The following is a 12,913-nucleotide window of genomic DNA, read 5'->3' on the forward strand; positions in this document are numbered from 1 at the left end:
ATAGCATTATGTCTGTCTTCGGTCATAGCGTTATGTCGGTCTTCGGTCATAGTGTTATGTCTGTCTTCGGTCATAGCATTATGTCTGTCTTCGGTCATAGCATTATGTCTGTCTTCGGTCATAGCATTATGTCTGTTATCGCCCCCACCTACATGTACAGATTACCTCAACTAGCCTGTACCCCTGCACACTGACTCAGTACCGGTGCCTCCTGTATATAGCCTCGTTGTATATAGCCTCATTATTGTTATTCTTATTGTGTTACTTTTTATTATTACTGTATATTTTAGCCTACTTGGTAAATATTTTCTTATTCTTGAACTGAACTGGTAAAGTCTACACTTGTTGTATTCAGTGCATGTGGCAAATAAAGTTTGATTTGATTTATGTCTGTCTTAGGTCATAGCGTTATGTCTGTCTTAGGTCATAGCGTTATGTCTGTCTTAGGTCATAGCTTTATGTCTGTCTTAGGTCATAGCTTTATGTCTGTCTTAGGTCATAGCGTTATGTCTGTCTTAGGTCATAGCATTATATCTGTCTTAGGTCAAATCAAATGTTATTTGTCACATGCGTTGAATACAACAGGTATTAGACCTTACAGTGGAATGCTTACGTACAAGTCTGTAACCAACAATGCAGTTTTACGAAAATACCCCCCAAAAAGTAAGAGACAAGAATAACAAAAAAAATTAAGAGCAGCAGTAAAATAACAAAAGCGAGACTATATACAGGGGGGTACCGGTACAGAGTCAATGTGTGGGGGCACCGGTTAGTTGAGGTAATATGTACATGTAGGTAGAGTTATTAAAGTGATAACGACAGAGAGTAGCAGCGGTGTAAAAGAGGGGGAGGGAAGGTAATGAAAAAAGTCTGAGTAGCCATTTGATTAGATGTTCAGGAGTCTTATGGCTTGGAGTCGGACAATTCTTAGGGCCATCCTCTGACACCGCATGGTATAGAGGTCCTGGATGGCAGGAAGCTTGGCCCCAGTGATGTACTGGGCCGTTCGCACTACCCTCTGTAGTGCCTTGAGGTCGGAGTCCGAGCAGTTGCCATACCAGGCAGTAATTGCAACCCGTCAGGATGCTCTCGATGGTGCAGCTGTAAAACCTTTTGAGGATCTGAGGATTCATGCTTAATCTTTTCAGTCTCCTGAGGGGGAGTAGGTTTTGTTGTGCCCTCTTCACGATTGTCTTGGTGTGCTTGGACCATGTTAGTTTGCTGGTGATGTGGACGCCAAGGAACTTGAAGTTCTCAACCTGCTCCACTACAGCCTCGTCGATGAGAATGGGGGCGTGCTCAGTTCTCCTTGTCCTGTAGTCCACAATCATCTCCTTAGTCTTGATCACGTTGAGGGAGAGGTTGTTGTCCTTGCACCACACGGTCAGGTCTCTGACCTCCTCCCTATAGGCTGTCTCATCGTTGTCGGTGGTCAGGCCTACCACTGTTGTGTCATCAGCAAACTTAATGATGGTGTTGGGAGTCGTGCCTGGCCATGCAGTCATGGGTGAACAGGGAGTACAGGAGGGGACTGAGCACGCACCCCTGAGAGGCCCACGTGTTGAGGATCAGATGTGTTGTTACCTACCCTTACCACTCGGGGGCGGCCCATCAGGAAGTCCAGAATACAAGTGCAGAGGGAGGTGTTCAGTCCCATGGTCCTTAGCTTAGTGATGAGCATTGAGGGCACTACGGTGTTGAACGCTGAGCTGTAGTCAATGAATAGCATTCTCACATATGTGTTCCTTTGTCCTGGTGTGAAAGGCACAGTGTGGCGTGCAATAGAGATAGCATAACCTGTGGATCTGTTGTTGCGTTATGCAAATTGGAGTGGGTCTAGGGTTTCTGGAATAATGGTGTTGATGTGAGCCATGACCAGCCTTTCAAAGCATTTCATGGCGTAAGTGCTACAGACGTGAGTGCTACAGGTTGGTAGTCATTTAAGCAGGTTACCTTAGTGTTCTTGGGCACAGGGACTATGGTGGTCTGCTTAAAACTTGTTGGTATTACAGACTCAGACAGGGAGAGGTTGAAAATGTCAGTGAAGACACTTGCCAGTTGGTCAGCGCATGCTCGCAGTACACATCCTGGTAATCCGTATGGCCCTGCGGCCTTGTGAATGTTGACCTGTTTAAAGGTCTTACTCACATCGGCTGCGGAGAGTGTACTCACATAGTTGTCTGGAACAGCTGATGTTCTCATGCATGTTTCAGTGTTACTTGCCGCGAAGCGAGCATAGAAGGAGTTTAGCTTGTTTGGTAAGCTCATGTCACTGGGCAGCTCTTGGCTGTGCTTGTAGTCTGTAATAGTTTGCAAGCCCTGCTACATCCAACGAGCGTCGGAGCCGGTGTACTACGATTCGATCTTAGTCCTGTATCGAAGCTTTTCCTGTTTGATGGTTTGTCAGAGGGCATAGCGGGATTTCTTTTAAGCTTTCGGGTTAGAGTCCCGCTCCTTAAAAGCGGTAGCTCTACCCTTTATCTCAGTGCGAATGCTGCATGTAATCCATGGCTTCTGGTTGGGGTATGTACGTGCAGTCACTGTGGGGATGATGTCATCAATGCACTTACTGATAAAGCCAGTGGCTGATGTGGTGTACTCTTCATTGCCATCAGAAGAATCCCAAAACATATTCCAGTCTGTGCTAGCAAAACAGTCCTGTAGTTTAGCATCTGCTTCATCTGACCACTTTTTATAGACGGAGTCACTGGTGCTTCCTGCTTTAATTTTTTCTTGTAAGCAGGAATCAGGAGGATAGAATTATGGTCAGATTTGCCAAATGTATGCGTCTCTGTGTGTGGAGTAACGGTAGTCTAGAATTTTTTTCCCTCTGGTTGCACATTTAACATGCTGATAGAAATGAGGTAAAACTGATTTAAGTGTCCCTGCATTAAAGTTTCCAGCCACTAGGAGCGCCGCCTCTGGATGAGCTCTTTCCTGTTTGCTTATGGCGGTATACAGCTCATTGAGTGCGGTTTTAGTGCCAGCATCGGTCTATGGTGGTATGTAGACAGTTACAATAATAAAGATGAAAACTCTCTTGGTAGATAGGCGAGCAAAACCTTGAGACTTTCTTAGATATCGTGCACCAGCTGTTGTTTACATATATGCATAGGCCCCCACCACGTGTCTTACCAGAGGCTGCTGTTCTATCCTGCAGATAGTGTATATAACCCTCCAGCTGTATGTTCTTAATGTCGTCGTTCATCCACGACTCGGTGAAACATAAGATATTATAGTTTTTAATGTCCCGTTGGTTGGATATATGTGCTTTCAGTTCGTCCCATTTATTTTCCAGCGATTGAACATTAGCTAGCAGGATGGAAGGCAGAGGCAGATTAGCCACTCGTCGCCTGGTCTTGACAAGCACCCTGAAATCTCAGTCTGACGGGGATCTGGTCGGGTGTCTGCAGTATATCCCTCCCGTCCGACTCATTGAAGAAAAACTCTTAGTCTAATCTGAGGTGAGTAATCGGAGTTCTGATGTCCAGAACCTCTTTTCAGCAATAAGAGATGGTAGCAGCAACATTATGTACAAAACAAGTTACGAACAACGCAAAAAAAAATGGCATGGTTGGTTTTGAGCCGGTAAGACAGCAGCCAGCCACTCCGGCGCCATCATTATTTGTCATAGCATTATACCGGTCTTAGGTCATAGCATTATATCTGTCTTAGGTCATAGCATTATATCTGTCTTAGGTCATAGCATTATGTCTGTCTTAGGTCATAGCATTATATTTGTCTTAGGTCATAGCATTATATTTGTCTTAGGTCATAGCATTATATTTGTCTTAGGTCATAGCATTACTTAATTGATTCCATATGTTTTGACATATTTTGCTTTAATTGAATCAAGAATATTATACCGTACTTAGGTCCTACAGTAATCCACTGTCTCACATCTGTTGTTGGTCAGAGCAGCATGTGCATGGCTAATTAATAGAAGATTATGTTTAGTATAAAAGGTATTTTGTAATATACGACCAGTCACCACTGATTAAGAGAAAATAAAGCATCCGGGAATTGGGTGAATAACACTCATGATTTCCCTTTGGATCCATCTGCACGTGTGTGTGTGTGTGTGTGTGTGTGTGTGTGTGTGTGTGTGTGTGTGTGTGTGTGTGTGTGTGTGTGTGTGTGTGTGTGTGTGTGTGTGTGTGTGTGTGTGTGTGTGTGTGTGTGTGTGTGTGTGTGTGTGTGTGTGTGTGTGTGTGTGTGTGTGTGTGTGTGTGTGCCTGGTGGGCAATAGCCCGAGTGTTAAACAGTGTTGGAGGAAGTATTACAAATCTGATGGAAGAACAAAGCGGTCACACTTCTGGCTGCCTGTGCTGTGAGCATTTGATTTGGTGTAATTACAAACAGCAGCAGTGTGCGGGGGAGAAGCAGAGCTCATGTGAGAGCAGTGGACCAGGCACGTGCTTTCTCTGTCAGACCTCCTCTACCTGGGCTCTGTGGGCAGCATTACACCACGGACGGGAATTACTTCACCCCTTAAAACATCTGCATCCCACTGGCCTGGTCTCCCACCGACCACATTGCAGACTACAACACAAGACAGAGAGGAGACAGACCCAAGCCCTTAGTCAGAGAATCAGCTCCTCACAGTTGTACACCTGCAATGCTTCAAGTTATTTAAGGATGAAATGAAACCACTGATTTAGAATAACAATAACATTCGCCTCCTGGGTGGCACAGTGGTCTAAGGCACTGCATTGCAGTGCTAGCTGTAACACGAGAGACTCTGGGTTCAAGCCCAGGCTCTGTCGCAGCCGGCTGTGACCCGGGAGGTCCATGGGGCGACGCACAATTGGCCTAGCATCGTCTGGGTTAGGGAGGGTTTGGCCGGTAGGGATATCCTTGTCTCATCGCGCACTAGCGACTCCTGTGGCGGGCCGGGTGCAGTGCGTGCTGACCAGGTCGCTAGGTGCACGGTGTTTCCTCCAACACATTGGTGCGGCTGGCTTCCGGGTTGGATGCACGTTGTGTTAAGAAGCAGTGTGGCTTGGTTGGCTTGTGTTTCGGAGGACGCATGACTTTCCTGAGCCCGTACGGGAGTTGTAGCGATGAGACAAGATAATAGCTACTAACAATTGGATAGTCCATTGAACATTGTACTTTTTATTGACTGAACAAATGGCAGTCTGGTTACCTTTATAATCTATTTAGCATTGTATTTACACGCCTCCTGGTAATTGGTTTCTCCCGTTTCGGGGGTGTTTTCATTGCTTATCAGAAACGCAAATGTTTATACTTATCATGCCAAGTTAACGGCCATTGTAATGTAAAGTGTGCAATAGCCCTATTATTGCTGTAAAAGTGTATAATAACTGTTCATTAACAATATACCTGTTTCAAATGTGAATGGTTTATGTCAGGTGTTGGGTCGGTCCTTATAGGATGTTGCTGCTCCACACCATCTAACTAAATTGGCTGCCGGATCCTCTGTCTTAAACTACAAACCCTCCGCCTCAGCTGTACTGAGCAGCTCAAGACTCAGCATGTTGCTATTCAGAGAGTCCAAACCACATTCCTGTTGCCAGCGTAACATGACCCTTAGTGAAAAGGAGAAATGGAGACAAACGGTCCTCATATAAACCATCCTTCAGAAAGACAACATGCACCTAGCTGACAGCTGTTGAGCCAGTCCTTCCTGACTCCCCTACTAGAGACCCTCTCCGTAGGAAATTACATTGGGGAAACCTGATGTGCTTGTATCAGTCATCAATCAGCCGGGTGTTGGAGCAGGGGAGTGGTGCATGGTGGTACGGTTGCCAGCCCTGACCAGGTCATGATGGTTTTTGTCTGTTCCTGAGTGTGACACCTGGCCTGCACGCATCCTGCCTCACTTCACTTCCTGGGCCAAGCCAGACGTTTTTGTACCCAATGGCAAACTATTTCCTCACAGCATGAGGTGAGCCGTACAAACAATATTCAGTATAAAATGATATCAAAAGGGAAACATTGCGCTCTCCAAGAAGCTTGGCTGGTGTGTAAAACCAGTGAATTCACACAAACAGAAAAGTGCAATGGGTCCACACTCAGTAGAAAATGATATACCATGCCATTTGAATTAAATCAGTATCTGCCATGACAGGGAGGGCCACATTATCATCATGATGATGAAGAACAAAAGACAGCAATGAGGAATGATTGAATTAGTTGAAACAAATGTATTGAATTTGCTCTTGCCTTCCATAGTCCAAAATAGAAATACAGGCTTGAGTCTCATGTCGCCACTCACACACAGATATGTGTTCCTGAACTCCACGGACCAGGCTGGTAGTAATAAACCAGGCTGGGATCTCTTAAGGCGCCAGCATGCTTCAGTTCGGCTGGTTCACCTAGCTGAAGTCGACTAGCCGAACCGAACGAGTGGTCTTAAAAGACATTCGCTTGAAAAACAAGAAAAAAAGCATCCGAAAAAGTTTGTCCATTTTGAGACGCCGTAGCCAGTATACACTTCCTCAAAATAGTCTAAATTAATCTAAGACAACTCAAGAAATGCGTCATAAATTTGTACGTGTTTGCCGAGGAGTTCTTAGTCGTACAATTTTCCATCTAAGATGTTTGGTGCAATATTTCCCAATGTAAAAATGTGTATGAAAGCAAGTCATCTCTCGTTGAATGACAAGAAATACTTTATTGAAGAATCCCTACTGTTGACCAATCACCGACGAAGGAGCGTAGACTTTATTGAAGAATCTCTACTGTTGACCAATCACCGACGAAGGAGCGTAGACTTTATTGAAGAATCCCTACTGTTGACTAATCACCGACGAAGGAGCGTAGACTTTATTGAAGAATCTACTGTTGACCTACTGTTGAAGACTGTTGACTAATCACCGACGAAGGAGCGTAGACTTTATTGAAGAATCTCTACTGTTGACCAATCACCGACGAAGGAGCGTAGACTTTATTGAAGAATCTCTACTGTTGACCAATCACCGACGAAGGAGCGTAGACTTTATTGAAGAATCCCTACTGTTGACTAATCACCGACGAAGGAGCTTAGACTTTATTGAAGAATCCCTACTGTTGACCAATCACCGACGAAGGAGCGTAGACTTTATTGAAGAATCCCTACTGTTGACTAATCACCGACGAAGGAGCGTAGACTTTATTGAAGAATCCCTACTGTTGACTAATCACCGACGAAGGAGCGTAGACTTTATTGAAGAATCTCTACTGTTGACTAATCACCGACGAAGGAGCTTAGACTTTATTGAAGAATCTCTACTGTTGACTAATCACCGACGAAGGAGCGTAGACTTTATTGAAGAATCCCTACTGTTGACTAATCACCGACGAAGGAGCGTAGACTTTATTGAAGAATCCCTACTGTTGACCAATCACCGACGAAGGGGCGTAGACTTCGGCTCCGAAATGTTGTGTCCAAAATCAAACAAAAACGTCTTTAGGCTGCGTATAGACAGGCAGCCCAATTCTGATCTTTTTTTCCCCCACTAATTATTCTTTTGACCAATCACATCAGATCTTTTTCAGAGCTGATCTGATTGTTCAAAAGACCAATTAGTGAAGAAAAGATCAGAATTGGGCTTTCTGTGTAAATGCTGTGAGAGCTGTGAATAGGACTACACAGCTAAAACACAGCTGAACAACTAACAACTAATTACCAACTGAACTGTTCCCCACCTCAATAGACCTTAGGCTTTTGAGTACTTCATGATGGAATTCATGTGAGACCAAATAATAATTACGTTTACCACTCAGCAAATGAAATGACAAACGTCTGAGAGCCATACTGAGGGGCCGTGTGTGTGCATGCGTGTGATGGATGATATAAAGTTGTTAGAAACATATGTTGCTGTCAAAACAAATGAACCTTATATCCTTATTGACCTTTTAGTGTTGCACTGTCTCTATGCACACTCACTGGGCCCTGCACACACACACACACACACTCACACACCATCATCTGCTCATTCACAAGTAATATGCACGTACATTTATGCAGACTCTACACACACACACACACACACGCACACCCACTCACAAACACATTTCTTGTGTTTTTTTTCTCCCAGTATTACATTATTATTGATTATTGCATTGTTGGGTTTTGAGTTTGCATGGAAGGCGTTTCACAAATTAAACTATCTTCTAATTCTGGCTTTACCCCTATTTTATCCTATGCTTTCACCCCTCAGAGTTAGAGTACACTACAGGTAGAGGTGAGATCCGGATGGAGACCAGGCCTGGGTCTTTACTGTCTTAACCCAGTACCAGCAAGGCCTGCTTCTACTTTACATCATTATCATTGTAAAGAAATCAAAACTCTGGCGGATCTCAGAGGACCTTAAACACACAAGACAATCTGTGTTCAAACACCTGAAGAAAGCCCTGGGATGATTACAACTGACTTTTTGGAATCATTCTGAGCGAGAAGCTCGGTTTGGCAGTGACTGCTTTCGTTGGTCATTCTACATATGTGGGAGAAAATTTGAAGTTATCACGTTTGGGAAATCACTAATCACTGTAACGGTCTAATCCTGCTTGGTAGAAAACACATATCGTAGCCCCTCCTAAGCATTAGACTGTAGGCCTATAACTATTATGGCAAGGGGTTGTTATGATCTTCAAACCCATTTCAGCATTACGACATAGGCATAACACGTCTTGCAAAAAGTGGCAGGCAATGTGATTGGCTGCTCCTACCGTGGCATTTGACAATAATAAGAGAGGGATCAGGGGCCAATTAGGGGGCGATATCGCCCTGTGCTGATAGTACAGCCCAATCAAAACAGAGGACAGAACCAGAAACTGAAGAAGATTCCCGTAAATCGAGTTGTTAATAGCTTTAAATTACAATAACCCTGCCAAGTAAAATGGCAGGCATTCTTTGAAGTGGGGGGTATAGAAACCAATGTTTTCGTTGTGATATTCTGCGAGGAGGCTTTGTTGTGCTACCAGGAACAGCCAGATACTAGGGGGGCTCTCAAAACAGATCACTTCTGCTAGTGGTGCACGTCAGAAACAGCAGCACTCTAAGCTAGGCCCCAGGCAGCGCCTACATTCATCTGATGGTCCCAGATACACTACCACCATGCTCCACCCCCCACCCCCTAGACCCACCCCCACCACTCCACCCCCACCCCCTAGACTCCACCCTGTTCCACCCCCCCCCTAGACCCACCCCACCCTACCCTTCCACCCCCCACCCTGACCCACCCCACCACTACCCTCTCCACCCCCCACCCCCCCCACCACTTAGACCCACCCCACCCCACTACCCTGCTCTACCCCCCACCACTTAGACCCACCCCACCACTACCCTGCTCTGCCCCCCACCACTTAGACCCACCCCACCACTACCCTGCTCTACCCCTCACCACGTAGACCCTCCCCACCACTACCCTGCTCTACCCCTCACCACTTAGACCCACCCCACCACTACCCTGCTCTACCCCTCACCACGTAGACCCACCCCACCACTACCCTGCTCTACCCCTCACCACATAGACCCACTCCACCACTCCCCTGCTCCACCCATTCAGAAACATCAAATACCGTCACATACTGCCAAAAATGAGAAAAATATTGCGATATGATATTTTGGCAATATCGGCCAGCCCTGTTCTCAAACTAACCCCTTGATCCAAAAAAAGCGAGAACCACTGCTTTAACCAGGGCAAGGTGACCGGAAGCATGACCGAATACAAACAGTGTAGCTATTCCCTCCGCAAGGCAATCAAACAAGCTAAGCGTCAGTATAGAGACAAAGTAGAGTCTTAATTCAACGGCTCAGACACAAGAGGTATGTATCAGGGTCTACAGTCAATCACGGATTACAAAAAGAAAACCAGCCCCGTCGCGGACCAGGATGTCTTGCTCCGAGACAGACTAAATAAATAACTTTTTTGCCCACTTTGAGGACAATACAGTGCCCACTGACACGGCACGCAACCAAAACCTGTGGACTCTCCTTCACTGAAGCCGACGCGAGTAAAACATTTAAACATGTTAACCCTCGCAAGATTGCAGGCCCAGACGGCATCCCCAGCCGCGTCCTCAGAGCATGCGCAGACCAGCTGGCTGGTGTATTTACGGACATATTCAATCAATCCTTATCCCAGTCTGCTGTTCCCACATGCTTCAAGAGGGCCACCATTGTCCCTGTTCCCAAGAAAGCTAAGGTAACTGAGCTAAACGACTGTAGCACTCACTTCCATCATCATGAAGTGCTTTGAGAGACTAGTCAAGAACCATATCATCTCCATCCTACCTGACACCCTAAACCCACTCCAATTTGCTTACCGCCCAAATAGGCGGCACAATCGCAACCACGCAGCACACTGCCCTAACCCATCTGGACAAGAGGAATGCTGTTCATCGACTACAGCTCAGCATTTAACACCATAGTACCTTCCAAACTCGTCATCGAGCTCGAGACCCTGGGTCGCGACCCCGCCCTGAGCAACTGGGTACTGTACTGGACACCCCCAGGTGGTGAGGGTAGGTAACAACATCTCCACCCCGCTGATCCTCAACACTGGGGCCCCACAAGGGTGCGTTCGGAGCCCTCTCCTGTACTCCCTGTTCACCTACGACTGCGTGGCTATGCACGCCTCCAACTCAATCATCAAGTTTGCAGACGACACTACAGTGGTAGGCTTGATTACCAACAATGACGAGACGGCCTACAGGGAGGAGGTGAGGGCCCTCGGAGTGTGGTGTCAGGAAAATACCCTCACACTCAACGTCAACAAAACAAAGGAGATGATTGTGGACTTCAGGAAACAGCAGAGGGAGCACCCCCCCCCCCTATCCACATCGACGGGACAGTAGTGGAGAGGATAGTAAGTTAAGTTCCTCGGCGTACACATCACGGACAAACTGAATTGGTCCAACCACACAGACAGCGTCGTGAAGAAGGCGCAGCAGCGCCTCTTCAACCTCAGGAGGCTGAAGAAATTTGTCTTGTCACCAAGAACACTCACAAACTTCTACAGATGCATAACCAAGAGCATCCTGTCGGGTTGTATCACCGCCTGGTACGGCAAATGCTCTGTCCACAACCGTAAGGCTCTCCAGAGGGTAGTGAGGTCTGCACAACGCATCACCGGGAGCAACCTACCTGCCCTCCAGGACACCCACACCACCCGATGTCACAGGAAGGCCATAAAGTTCATCAAGGACAACAACCACCCGAGCCATTGCCTGTTCACCCCGCTATCATCCAGAAGGCGAGGTCAGTACAGGTGCATCAAAGCTGGGACCGAGAGACTGAAAAACAGCTTCTATCTCAAGGCCATCAGACTGTTAAACAGCCACCGCTAACATTGAGTGGCTGCTGCCAACACGCTGACTCAACTCCAGCCACTTTAATAATGGAAATTGATGTACAAATATATCACTAGCCACTTTAAACTATGCCACTTTGTTTACATACCCTACATTGCTCATCTCATATGTATATACTGTACTCGATACCATCTACTGCATCTTGCCTATGCCGTTCTGTACCATCACTCATTCATATATCTTTATGTACATATTATTTACCCCTTTACACTTGTGTGTATAAGGTAGTAGTTTTGGAATAGTTAGGTTAGATTGCTCTTTGGTTATTAATGCATTGTCGGAACTAGAAGCACAAGCATTTCGCTACACTCGCATTAACATCTGCTAAATAAAATTTGATTTGATCATCACGGGCCTACTGCACATTGTCAACCAGGTAAACATGCAAAGGAGATCCATAGTTCAGGACAATACAGAACATACTGTAGCATCTTCCAGAATGCTGTCTGATCACTGCTAATCCACACTAAATATATCATAAATCGGTCAGTTAGAGACTAATGCGTTTCAATAACAGAATCTTGTTTCGTTGGACTTCCAGGTGGCCTGGAAAGATGCACAGGGCTTTCATACAAACAGGTTTCATACAGCTCTCTCAGAACTTTGAGAGACTCTGTTCGACACAACTGTCTTACCCTGGCAATGATCACTTTTCAACTAGATTTGTTTGAAAATACTGTACTCAGAACCCACATCTAATGGCATGGCTTTGGCTAGTGACAGGCAGATTAATGCAGAAAATACACTGAGGGTACAAAACATTAGGAACACCTGCTCTATCCATGTCATAGACTGACCAGGTGAATCCAGGTGAAAGCTATGATCCCTTATTGATGGCACTTGTTAAATCAACTTCAATCAGTGTAGATGAAGGGGAGGAGACAGGTTAAAGAAGGAATTTTAAGCCTTGAGACAATTGAGACATGGATTGTGTATGTGCCATTCAGAGTGTGAAGGGGCAAGAAAAAATAATAAAATGCCTTTGAACGGGGTATGGTAGTAGGTGCCAGGCACTGGTTTGAGTTTGAGTTTGATTTTATTTTTACAGGGACAGTGCACATGAATCAACGTTTCAGTAAAAGTGCCGGTTTTAGCCAGCCGGCTAATTTTCAACCGCAGTCCCTGGGCAGGTTAGGTTAGAATGTTTCAACTGCAACGGTGCTTGGTTTTTCACGCTCAAACGTTTCCTGTGTGTATCAAGAATGGTTCACCACCCAAAGGACATCCAGCCAACTTGGCATTACCAAGGGAAGCACTGGAGTCAACACAACCAGCATCCCTGTGGAACGCTTTCAGCACCTTGGAGAGTCCATGCGCCAACAAATTGAGGCTGTTCTGATTGCAAAAGGGGGTGAAACTCAATGTTAGAAATGTGTTCCTAATGTTTTGTACACTCAGTGTAGACCGATATAGATGTTGGAAAAAGCCATTTGGCTTTGTATCGACTGTCTAAACAAGCTTGTTTGACGGCAGAAGTACATAACGGGGTGCAGTACATGACGTGGTGCAGTACATAACGGGGTGCAGTACATAAAGAGGTGCCGTACATAACGGGGTGGAGTACATAACAGGGTGCAGTACATAACGTGCT

The 12,913-nt window shown here is 45.8% G+C and overlaps 1 protein-coding gene across 2 annotated transcripts in view; it reads right to left on the reverse strand.

Moving 5' to 3' along the window:
- Positions 1-12,913, reverse strand: part of LOC124001769 (latent-transforming growth factor beta-binding protein 2-like) — a 160,721-nt gene that overhangs the window by 71,356 nt on the left and 76,452 nt on the right. The gene's annotated exons all lie outside the window — the stretch shown is intronic.

This window comes from Oncorhynchus gorbuscha, linkage group LG17 (assembly GCF_021184085.1).
Source record: "Oncorhynchus gorbuscha isolate QuinsamMale2020 ecotype Even-year linkage group LG17, OgorEven_v1.0, whole genome shotgun sequence".
Taxonomy (NCBI): domain Eukaryota; kingdom Metazoa; phylum Chordata; class Actinopteri; order Salmoniformes; family Salmonidae; genus Oncorhynchus; species Oncorhynchus gorbuscha.